This window comes from Crotalus tigris, unplaced genomic scaffold, assembly GCF_016545835.1.
Source record: "Crotalus tigris isolate CLP2741 ecotype Arizona unplaced genomic scaffold, ASM1654583v1 scf7180000019200.1136910, whole genome shotgun sequence".
Lineage (NCBI taxonomy): Eukaryota > Metazoa > Chordata > Lepidosauria > Squamata > Viperidae > Crotalus > Crotalus tigris.
In genome coordinates, this window is record NW_024097429.1 from 140,100 (window position 1) to 152,762 (window position 12,663).

The 12,663-nt window shown below is 39.2% G+C and overlaps 1 protein-coding gene across 6 annotated transcripts in view; it reads left to right on the forward strand.

Moving 5' to 3' along the window:
- SCHIP1 (schwannomin interacting protein 1) overlaps positions 1 to 12,663 on the forward strand; it is a 138,745-nt gene that overhangs the window by 71,928 nt on the left and 54,154 nt on the right. The gene's annotated exons all lie outside the window — the stretch shown is intronic.

The window sequence follows — 12,663 nt, forward strand, 5'->3', positions numbered from 1 at the left end:
TCTTTCTTGTAGGCCAGTTGGGTCTCTTTCAGTATTCAGTAAGCCTCCATGATATACTAGGCTCAGTGTAACTTCTTCGCTGTCCTTTACAGTGATATTCTTCCAATACCTTTTTTTCTTCTTCAATGTACTTGCAACATTCCACACCCACCTATATTCCTTGATAAATAGAGTCTGTCAACATTGCTGCGTGGATGAAGTTCATTGCCATTATTTTTCTGGTCTTCCTATCCAGGGCTTTTAGGTCTACTTGAATCCAGTCCACTATTCCAGCTGTATATCTAATTATTGGAATTGCCTAGGTATTAATTGCCTTGATGGTACTTCTACCACCAAGTTTGGACTTTAAATTTAAAATCTTCTTCAATCTCATGATGTATTCATTTCTAACCCTCTTCTTGACATCAGTGTGCTTAATGTTGTCAGCTTGAAGGATGTCCAGGCATTTGTAGTGATCTTTTTTATCCAGACTCTTGATGTTATTTCCATAGAACATCTAGATTCCTTCAGTTTTCACTCTCTTTCCCCTGTTGATGGTGAGAATGGCATATTTGTCAGTCTAACAACTTTGATAACTCCATCTTGGCTGCATGTATGGACAGCGTTGAGCAGTGATTCTGTTTCAGATGGTGGTTTTCCATACAATTTTTAGTCATCCAGATAAAGGAGATGTGGTAGCCTGGCAAGTGTTTTTTATATTTGATAGCCAGGACCTAACTTGTTCAGTATTGTTGACAGAGAAATCAGTGCAATGACTAGCTGTAATAGTAATATTGAATCTCATTGAAAAATTCCTCTTTTGATATTATAGCCTTGTCCAGTGTATCACTATTGGTCAGCAGCTGTGTCTTCCACTCTACCACTGATCTTTACACAAATCTTCTGATGTTTCTGCTGACTTCTGTTATTTCTAGGCATTTAATTATTCAATCATGTGGCAAGGAGTCGAATGCCTTCTTGTAATACTATTATTCTTATGTAAGGATGCATCAGTATCTGGTTTATGTAAGAGATTTTCTTTGGGGAATCTAGTAGTTTAAAATCTGCTTTTTTCTTTCCTGCTGTTTAAGCACTGTTTTCTAACACTGTGTCACAGGGACCTCTAGTGATTAAAACTGCATTACATCCTTTGATCTTATAGGTCAGTGTTTCCCAAACTTGACAATTTTAAGGCATGTGGACTTCAACTCCCAGAATTCCACAGCCAGCGTTGCTGGCTGTGGAATTCTGGGAGTTGAAGTCCACATGCCTTAAAATTGTCAAGTTTGGGAAACACTGTTATAGGTGATACTGATGTGTTTGGCTTCACTCTGGCAGACTCCAGAGTGAGCCTGTCTTATGAATATGATCGCAAAAGCGATTTCACGCTACATAATTATGCCATATTGTGAAGATGTTCTTTTAGATTTCATAATTTGCATACATTCTCTAATCTAATTTATTTTCATTATTTTTCCATTCAGTGACTGAAAAACTGTCTTTATTGGACAATATCAGTGTTTCTCTATAGCTAAAGTTTTGGGAAAATATAGAATAGTTAAACTGGGAAAAGGAATTGTGTTGCAAGTTAGTTGGTGCATAAATATTTAACCTGCTTATGCTGCACCCAAAAAAAGAAAAAAAAGTTATTCTCTAGGAGTTTATCGCTTTTCTTTCCTTCTGTACTTTGTACATTTAATACGTATAAGGAAAATTGAATAGGGAATGGGTGGGATTCCATCTTAATTTATTTCTGAATCATGACTAAGTGAACTTTTTGCAGCTGGGAATATGTGATCACAAGCCAGTAGACAGTATGATGGGAATACAGAGATAATCCTTAATTGAACTGGTTGCTTAGCAACCAAAGTTGTAACAGATCCCAAAAAGATTCCTGCAATCTGGATTTAAAATTTCAATGGTCACCACTCCCCGATGACCACATGATCATATTTTGAGTGCTTAGCAACCAATCCACATTTATTATCACTTACAGTATTCCATGGTCACATGACCATGAATTATGGTGGGTTTTGCCAGAAACAGGCATTTACTCCCAGGTTTCTGGCAAAAAACGAATAATGGTTTTGCTTAACAACTGCAGCTTTCACATAATAACTGTGGAATTACCTTTATGACCTCTGTATTCACTGCTGCAACAAAAAAGGTTGGAAAATCAGTCACAGTCACATGATGATCCCCTTAGTGATCTTAGTGACCCATTATGGGAGAAGAGACTTTTCTATAAAGACATTTTTTTCCCCCAAGATCTGAATGCCCCATCCCCCAGCTCTTTACCCAGGCCTCCTTTATGACATGGTATGTATCCTTTGTCGAAGATATACAAACACAAATAATATTTATGCTTAAGAGTTTTTCTGCATCAGTGTTAACATTTTTGTAAAGGATCTTAGCATACTGTTACGCAACAATGTTGACAAGTGGGCAAACTTAAAAATTTAAAGTACAGTGTAAAAAGATTATTTAAAAAAATAAATTAACCAGTATTTCAGTATTTTGTTGCTTTTGGGAATTCTTATATAAATTGCCAGCTGAGGAAAGTAAAAGTAAAATCATTTCAAAGTATACAAATGGGACATTATTTTATGTCAGGAATTTAATGTACAGGTAGTACATCAAATTATAACCACAATTGGGACTAGAATTTGTGTTGCTAAGAAGATAGTTGGTTGTTAAGTGAGGCTCACACAACTTTCACAACTTATTTTGCAACAGTTAAGGGAATCACTGCAGTTGTTAATATGAATCATGAGGTCGTTGAAAAAAAATCCAGTTCCCTCCATTCACTTGCTTGTCAGAAGCTGGCTTGGAAGGTTGCAAATGACCCTGGGACAGCACAGTTGTTGTAAATAAATGCCTTCTGCCAAGCACCCAAATTTTGATCACATGACTGTGGGGATGCTGCAACAGTCATAAGTGCCAGGCCAGTTATAAGTACTTTTTTCAGTGCTCCTATATCTTTCCTAATGGTGAGAGCAATCAATCAATGGAATAGCTTGTCTTCAGAAATTGTGGATGCTCCATCACTGGAGGCTTTCAAAAAGAGATTGGACAAACATTTATCTGAAATGGTATAGGGTCTTTTGCTTGAGCAGGGGGTTCATCTAGAAGACCTCCAAGGTCCCTTCCAACTTTATTATTATTCTGTGTTCTCTGAAACTCAAATACTTTGGCCACCTAATGAGAAGGAAGGACTCACTGGAGAAGGGCCTAATGCTGGGAAAGATTGAGGTCAAGAGAAGAAGGGGACAACAGAGAATGAGGTGGCTGGATGGAGTCACTGAAGCAGTAGGCGTGAGCTTAAATGGACTCCAGAAGATGGTAGAGGACAGGAAGGCCTGGAGGAACGTTGTCCATGGGGTCGCGATGGGTTGGACACGACTTCGCAATTAACAACAACAACAAATGTTCTATTCTTTGAATAGTCATTAAATGAATGGTTGTAAGTCAAGGACTACCTGTACTGTATTTGATAGCATTTGCATTGACATTCTTTAAATGTATGTATTTTGCTTTATTATCTGTTTAAAAAAAGGGAAAGGGGTATAAAAAAACACTAAAAAAACTATAAATTGTGACCACAGAAAGTAATATTGCTCTTCCCATTATATTGATAAAGCAGAGAGTGAACACATATTGATATTCAATATTATAAATTCTTTGAAATTCATAATAGGTAGCATTTTATATCTTAAAAGAACAATTTTAGTTTTACTGTAGCCTGTGTAGATTAACCTATTATATAAAACTTTTCAAATTTTTGATAGTTGATTCAAAACTAAGCTTCATTAACAAACTTCTGGATATTGAGAAAAAAATGGCATGATTTGTAGATTAGCAATTACCATCTTGGAAAAAAGGCCAGGTTTTTTTTATAATAGTAACAAGATTGTATGCTGAGTAGGATTTACATTATATATGGTTATCCAATCAGCTATGGAACAAGACAATAAATGAGTTGGAAGCAAGACTAAATGGGGTGTAATAAATAAATACTACCTTTGAAGGATCAAAAAAAAGTGCTGTCTGTTTACCAAAAGGATTTAAAATAATGGTCTCTATTCACCAAAAGATTTTAGCATCTAACATTGTCTTGTGGACATAAGCAAACTGAAATGGGTCAAATGCTGGAGGGAGACTGGATACAATAAAGTCCTTTTTCAGCCTTTCAAGACATTTCATAATGATGGACGTAGGTGCAAGCAGACGATAATCATTAAGACCCCTGATTGAAGACTTTTTTGGCACTGGCAAAATAATGGCAGTCTTAAAACACATGGAACCACTGCCTGCTAAAATGAAAGATTGAAGTTATCTGTAAGAACACAAGCCAACTCGTCTGCACATTCACTAAAAATACGTCCAGGGATATTATTTGGGCTTGCTGTTTTCCAAATGTTAACTTTCTGTAATGTCCTCCAGACAGAGGTAACATCAAAGCTAAGCACTTCCTTATCAGGATGGGTCATAGCTTCCCAAAAATGTGTTCAGCTAATTTAAAAAGACCACGTCATCCTTACAGCATGATAGAGCCACCTTATAGTGTGTAATGGCCTTGTGTTTGTAGGGTGCTGAAAGAAGTTCTGAACTATATACATCTAAAAAAAAAAACAATATTTTTTGTCAGTCATTCCAAAGATTCCACTTGTTTATTTGCTAAAATAAAGGCAGGATTTGAACTTAAATTGAAGAAGTTCAAAATCTCACCATGACAGAATTAGTTTTCTATATACTGTATGAAAACAAAGCCTCACAGAATATGTGGTTCCAGTATGTCTCCTGAGTTTGCAAATAATCTCAACTATACAATAAAGTTTGCCATAGATTGATCCTGCTCACTTTATGGCAGATTTAAAAATTTTAAATTATTTCTATGAAATAGAGCCTATAGACCAGACATGTCAAACTTGCGATGTCACATGATATCAAACGACGTATCGGAGCTTTTTCTCCATTGCCAGCAATGGGGTGGGCGCGTTTTCCTGGTGACGCGTCCGGCCCATGAGCCGACAGTTTGACACCCTTGCTATAAACAGATGACTTTATCTTTATTTACTGTCAACATTGTTTCAGTTTCTGCAGCACTTTGTTTATAAGAATATTTTTCATGTGAATAAATCACTAAGGTTTTTCACTCCACCATTTTTTTGAATCAGAAATTCCAGTGCCATTCATCTTCAAAAAGTTCTGTCTTTCCTTAGTGAATGCAATTTGCATCTGCATGAATTCAGTCATTCTAAAGACTATAAATCTTATGAAAGACCTTTAAAGTGTTAAGCAATTTCACACACCTTTATTTCTCTACTTTTCTCTGCTACTTGCTTATATGGGTCATGCATAAAATCAGATTTTAGTTCTTCAACACAAGGCACTGCTCTCCCTCAGATTGGGAGGGGGGAATCCTTGCTTGCTCTGTATTCTCAATTTAAGACTCATAATTTATTAATACGAAGCAGTAATGTAATCAAAATGGAATAATATTTTAATTTTAACAATGAAGCAATAAAATAGTCAAAAAATTAACATGTTGGAGATTATTATAAGTTCAGGACATCAGAGTTACTCTTTGTGCGATGGACAGCAATCTCAAGGATGGATGAATGGATGGATGGATGGATGGATGGATGGATAGATGGATAAATATCACAATTCCTATCAAATATTTTATTTGGTCCTACATTTATAAATAAGGAAAACAAAGCACTATTGAAAACCTCTTCATGCATCATTATGAGAAGGCTTTGTGGAAAAATGGGCACCATGCCCAAAGTTACTTGTCAGTGCCCAGTATATGCAAACAAAATTCTGATTTTTTTTCTCAGCTCATCAAAACTATTGCTTAATTGGTGAAACAGTTTAACTGAAATTAATTAGAACTTTTAAATATAGTGGAAAAGGATCCATTCTGTGCATTTGTAATGCTTCTGTGATCAGTTATGAATTACCAATGTATTCTATAAATGTAGTGACTGGATACATAATAACATTTGCTCTGAATAAATTCAAATGCATACATACTTTCACTGTGCAACTTCCCCTCATATTGGGCTCCTGTGATAAACTGTTTACCTGGAGAAGCAAGGAAGGGGGAGTCTTGGCAGCACATTTCAGAGCGAAGCATAAATTAAGAAACTGTGCAGTCCTGAGCTGGATGGGAGAGGAGGAAAGAGAGCCACACCCTAGAATCTCTCAGGTATACCTATCAGCAGTGCTTTTTTTCTTAAAAAAAAAAAAAAAAGGTGCCGGAACTCACAACTCATACAACCCGCTTTGCCTACCCTACAAGGTTCCATCCAAAAAAGATGCCAGAACTCCGATCTGGGTGTTCTATGAGAAAAAAAAGCCCTGCCTATCAGGGTAGAGGGTTATAGCTTAGTTTGCCAAGATTTTGTGCACTAGGTGTAAGCAAATAGAGGATTTGACTTGACTGGATTTGTGTCACTGGTGGGATTCAAATATGTGAACAACTGATTCTCTGTAGTGGATGCCACTTCTGGAAGTCCATTCTGGGCCTGGGCAACAAAAAATTAGTTACCAGTTCTGTCAAAGTGGTGCAAACCGGCTGAACCCCACCACTGATTTGTGTGCTCTTTAGGCTTGGCCTGACATCTTTTTATAACCACTCATAGTAAACTGGTCTGCAGTTTCCTGCTTGCTTGCTTGATCATGATCTTTAGCCTTCAGCCTGAAAATCTGCCCCCAATTAGTGGTTTGGATTCCCTGTCCTTAAGATCAAAACAGATGGCATATATAATGTTAAATAGGAAAGTTTTCAGCAATACAGCCTTCCTTAGACAGCAGCAAAAATGTAATAAAAAAATAAATTATGGAACAATTTGTGCCAATCCATACATAGGTCCGTCCATGGATTTATATATGATTAGGGCTTATCTTTACTATAAATGTAAAGGTTTCCCCTGTCCAGTTGTGCCCAAGTCTGCAGGGCGGTACTCATCTGCTTTCTTAGCTGAGGGAGCCAGCATTGTCCGAAGATACTTCCATGGTCATGTGGCTAGCATGATTATAAGCCAAGGTGCACAAAACACTGTTACTTATTTATCTACTTGCATTCTCATGTTTTCTAACTGCTAGGTTGGCAGGAGCTGGGGCGAATAATGGGAGCTCACCCCATCGCCCGGCTCTTTCTTGGACCCAGGCGGTCAGCTTTTCAGCTGATAAGCTCAACATCTTTGGTATTTGCATTACATCTAGTCCTTGATTTACAACCATTCATTTAGTGACCGTTTGAAGTTACAGTGGCTCTGAAGAAAAGTGGTTAATGACTGTTTTCACACTTACAATCCTTGGAGCATCCCCACGGCCAGGTGATCAAAATTTGGATGCTTGGCAACTGGCATGTCTCTGGATCACGTGAACACTTTTTGCGACTTTCTGACAAGTAAAGTCAATGGGGAAGCCAGATTGCTTGACAATCAAGTTACTAATTTTAACAACTGTAATGATTTACTTAACAACATTGGCAAGAGAGTTTGTAAAATGGAGGAAAACTCACTTAACAACTGTCAACAGAAATTTTGGACTCAATTGTAGTCGTAAATCAAGGACTACCTGTACTGCTATTTTCATAGTTTAAAATACAGCTTTATATATCACAGAATAACTTTCTAAAATTCAGGAGAAAAAAGATAATCACAACTCCAATGGCACTCTCAGTTGTTGTCTTTTGAGTTTCTACTCTGGAGAGAAAAAGAAACTGAGAGACAGTGATTTGTTTAAGCATCTAATTTCCCACTTTAGCTGATACAACTAAGACGGAGACTTATGCCTGGAATTGCAAAACGCCACTCAACCTTGGTAGCCTGACTCAATGGTTTTTTTTCATTTTTCTACTCAATTATAACAAAAAGAATAAGAAACACCTCAACTCTTGGGGGCTGTTTTTCTCAACACAAGATGGAAGGCCCCAGTCTCTAAGTGCCATTTTGCCAAGAAATCTAGTTCACCATCAAATCGTTTCTGAATGTTGGTAAAGAAAGTATTAAGACAGTGTGGGAGAAATTGCTTTGTTCTTGTTGTTAACTGCGAAGTCGTGTCCGACCCATCGCAACCCCATGGACAACGTTCCTCCAGGTCTTCCTGTCCTCTACCATCTTCTGGAGTCCATTTAAATTCACACCTACTGCTTCAGTGACTCCATCCAGCCATCTCATTCTCTGTCGTCCCCTTCTTCTATTGCCCTCAATCTTTCTCAGCATTAGGCTCTTCTCCAGTGAATCCTTCCTTCTCATTAGGTGGCCAAAGTACTTGAGTTTCAACTTCAGGATCTGGCCTTCTAAAGAGCAGTCGGGGTTGATCTCTTCTAGGACTGACCAGTTTGAACGCCTTGCAGTCCAAGGGACTCGCAGGAGTCTTCTCCAGCACCATAGTTCAAAGGCCTCAATTCTTTTGCGCTCAGCCTTTCTTATGATCCAACTTTCACAGCCATACATTGCAACTGGGAAAACCATGGCCTGGACTATACGCTACACTGTGACAAAAGATCCATGAAGCAGTCTTTATCTGAGGGCTTTGAATAATCTATACCAGACCTACCCCTTTACAGGTAATCCTCGACTTACAACCACAATAGAGCCCGACATTTCTATTGTTAAGTCAGACATTTGTTAAGTGAGTTTTGCCCATTTTATGACCTTTCTTGCCACAGTTGTTAAGTGAATCACTGCAGTTGATAAGGTAGTAACCCGATTGTTAAGTGAATCTGGTGTCCCCCATTGACTTTACCTGTCAGAAAGTCGCAAAAGATGATCACATGACCTTGCGACACAACAACGGTCATAAATTTAAACCAGTTGCCAAGCATCTTAATTTTGATCACGTGACCATGGGAATGCTACAAAGGTCGTAACTGAAATACAGGCATAAGTCACTTTTTCAATGCCGTTGTAACTTTGAACAGTCACTAAATGAACTGTTGTAAGTCGAGGACTACTTGTATTGCATTTTTTTCCCCTTTATCCAGCAAATGGAAGCTAAGCACCTGAAGTAAATGCAATAGAAGAATAAAGAGACCAGCTTACTTTAAAAAGAGCACAGAGTATTGAGCCAAAGAGAGCTCATCAGGGGAATTCTTTATTTTTAGAGGCATGCAATTTTGGTAGCAGGGGAATAAAGCAAATAAGAAAACATGTTGTCTTCCACACTGGAATATCACTTGTTGCAAGTTCATGATTTGGTGCAGTCTTGAAACAATCCTTTTTTCCTCTATAAAGCAATATGGTGACTAAACAATGCACTCAAAACAACTTTTTATTGATTAGAATAAACTATGATAAGTATGGATTGCTTAGTGGTTCATATAAATTTATTTGGGAGACATATGAAAACTATATGGATAGAGATGGCTTGTTAATTTTTCAATTTCTATGTCTATGTATCTCACATTTATATTTCCATTCCAGAGACTATCTGCATTTATATATATAAATGGTTGGTTGTTCGGGGAAGTGTCTTGGCGACGTTTCGACGAAGTCCCATTCGTCATCTTCAGGCTGGTGCTTTCAGCTTCGTGCTTCGAGGAGCAATGTGTGGTCTTAGCTGTTTCTTCCTTTTAACTGCCAGTGGGGGTATGAACTGACTGGGTGGGAGCTTGGCTGTGTTCTGATTGGGTGGAGGTGTGTTCTGATTGGTTAGGGGCGTGGCTGTGCTCTGATTGGCTGGGGGGTTGGCTGTGCTCTGATTGGCTGGGGGAGTGTTTTGTTTGGTTGTGCTCAAGTTAGTCTGAGTTGCAGGGGGGTTTAAGATTTTGGGCTGCCTTGCTATTTTTTGGCTTCGCGTTTGTGGTCGTGCCTCCTCTTCATGGAGGGTGTCAGTTTGCTTCATGTATGGATTGGAGGGGTTTAAAGTGGCTAATGATGCAGCTGTGGTCTGGCTTCTGGTTTGTGGTCATGCCTCGTCATCGGTGTGGCTTTGGGTTTGTTTTTTGCGTGGATGTGTGGTGGTGACATCCTGTGTGGTTTTTGTGAGTGTGGGTCTGGTATCATTTTTTGTGTTAGGGAGTCGTTTGTCAATAAGGGCGGGTTTCCAAATGGCTGGTAGGCGGGAGGTATCATCTCGCTTGTTCATGCTGTGTGGGCGTTTTTCTATCTCGATGGCTTCTCTGATTATTCTGTTATTAAAATGTTCACTTTTGGCAATGGTTCTGGTATTTTTAAAGTCAATTTCATGTCCTGTGGCTTTAAGGTGTTGGACCAGGGAAGATGTTGGTTCCTCTTTTTTGACTGAGTTCTTATGTTCTTCAATGCGTGCACTTATTCTTCTGTTGGTTTGTCCGATGTATGTGGTGGGACAAGTGGTGCATGGGATTTCGTATACTCCTTGATTTTCTAATTCAATTTTATCTTTGGGGTTTCTAAGGATGGTGGATATTTTTCTGTTTGTGCAGAATGCTGTTTTGATGTTGTGTTTATGGAGGATCTTACTGATTCTGTCTGTGGTGCCTTTTATGTATGGGAGGAGGGCTTTGCCGTTTTCTTGTTCTTTGTCTTGGATTTTAGTGGGGGTTTCTTTTTGGATTAGGTTTGTAATCTTATTTCTATGGAATCCATTGGATGTTAGTACATTGGTGAGAGTGTGTAGTTCGGGTTTTAGGTGTTGTTCGTCAGCTAAGCGTTTTGTTCTGGAGATGAGTGTCTTGGCTACAGAGTTGATCTGTGCTGGGTGGTGGTGTGAGAGAGCGTGCAGATAGCGGTTTGTGTGTGTTTTCTTCTGGTAGATGGTGTGTCCTAGGGAGCCATTGGATTTCTTGTAGACTAAGACATCCAGGAAGGGAAGTTGGTTGTTAGCTTCTGTTTCCATGGTGAACTGTATTTTGGGGTGTAGGCTGTTGAGGTGTGTGAGGAAGTTGTCCAGTTTTTCTTTCCCATGTGGCCAGATTATGAAGGTGTCGTCTACGTATCTGAGCCAGAGTTTGGGTTTGTGATCCGATTTTTCTAGAGCTTGGGTTTCAAAGTGTTCCATGTAGAGGTTGGCAATGACAGGTGAGAGGGGTGATCCCATGGGTGCTCCTTCTGTTTGTTTGTATTTTTGTCCATTATAGATGAAGTATGTGTTGGATAGGCAGTGGTTGGTCAGATCTAAGATGTGTTTGGGGGGGTTATATTTGTTTTGAATAGCTGTCAAGGCTTCTTTGATAGGCACTTGGGTGAAGAGGGATATGACATCGAAGCTCACTAGTAGGTCGCTGGGCTGTAAGTTTTGTTTCTTTATGATCTCTATAAACTGGAATGAGTTTTTTACGTGTGAGATGATGGATTCTGCATAGGGCTGTAATTGGGCGAGAAATTTGGCTAGGTTTTGTAGAGGTGAGCCTATGGAGCTGACTATAGGTCTGAGTGGGGTTCCTTCTTTGTGTATCTTGGGGAGACCATAGAGTTTGGGGCATCTGGATGATTTCTCTCTGGGAATGATTCTTTGCTGGATCTCTTCGCTAATGGGGGAGGCTTTTATTTTGGATCTGGTGGTTTTTTCCAGGTAGGTGGTGGGATCTGTATTTAGGGGTTTGTATGTGGAGTCTTGGAGTAGGTTGGTTAATTTGGTTTGGTAGTCAGATGTGTTCATAACCACCGTGGCGTTGCCCTTGTCTGCTGGTAGGATTTTTTATTTTTTAATTTTTTTTTTTATTAAAAATTTTTATAGGTTTTTACAAAAAAAAAACAGAAAAAAATACAACAGTTCAAAAACAGAAAACAACATATACAAAAAACTAAACATAACATCCCCTTCCCCATCCCTCCCCCAAAACACCCCCCTTCCCCCCCCTGAGCTTCCCAGAGAAGAATATAGGCTTAATTAAAAAAAAAATAAAAAAATTCTTCTTGTGAAGAACGCCAGAAACAAACCCCTCCTCCCTCACAGCCACACATGAAACAAACAGTGCATAACATCTCAGATAGGATCCTCACCAAAGCCGAAACCAATGTCCTTTCCAAAGGATTCAACTTTGCAGTCGCTCCCAAACACATCCCCACTGAAACCATTATATGTGGAGTTGAAACCAGCCTGACCAAAATCAACCCCGACGACGCTAACAGAATCAGACTCGAAATCACCAACATCCTCTGCACCAGCAAGCCACCCAAAAGCAACTTACCCAAAGAGGAACAGACAGCACTACGTAACCTGAAAGAAGACACCAGCATAATAATCCTACCAGCAGACAAGGGCAACGCCACGGTGGTTATGAACACATCTGACTACCAAACCAAATTAACCAACCTACTCCAAGACTCCACATACAAACCCCTAAATACAGATCCCACCACCTACCTGGAAAAAACCACCAGATCCAAAATAAAAGCCTCCCCCATTAGCGAAGAGATCCAGCAAAGAATCATTCCCAGAGAGAAATCATCCAGATGCCCCAAACTCTATGGTCTCCCCAAGATACACAAGGAAGGAACCCCACTCAGACCTATAGTCAGCTCCATAGGCTCACCTCTACAAAACCTAGCCAAATTTCTCGCCAAACAACTACAGCCCTATGCAGAATCCATCACCTCACACGTAAAAAACTCATTCCAGTTTATAGAGATCATAAAGAAACAAAACTTACAGCCCAGCGACCTACTAGTGAGCTTCGATGTCATATCCCTCTTCACCCAAGTGCCTATCAAAGAAGCCTTGACAGCTATTCAAAACAAATAT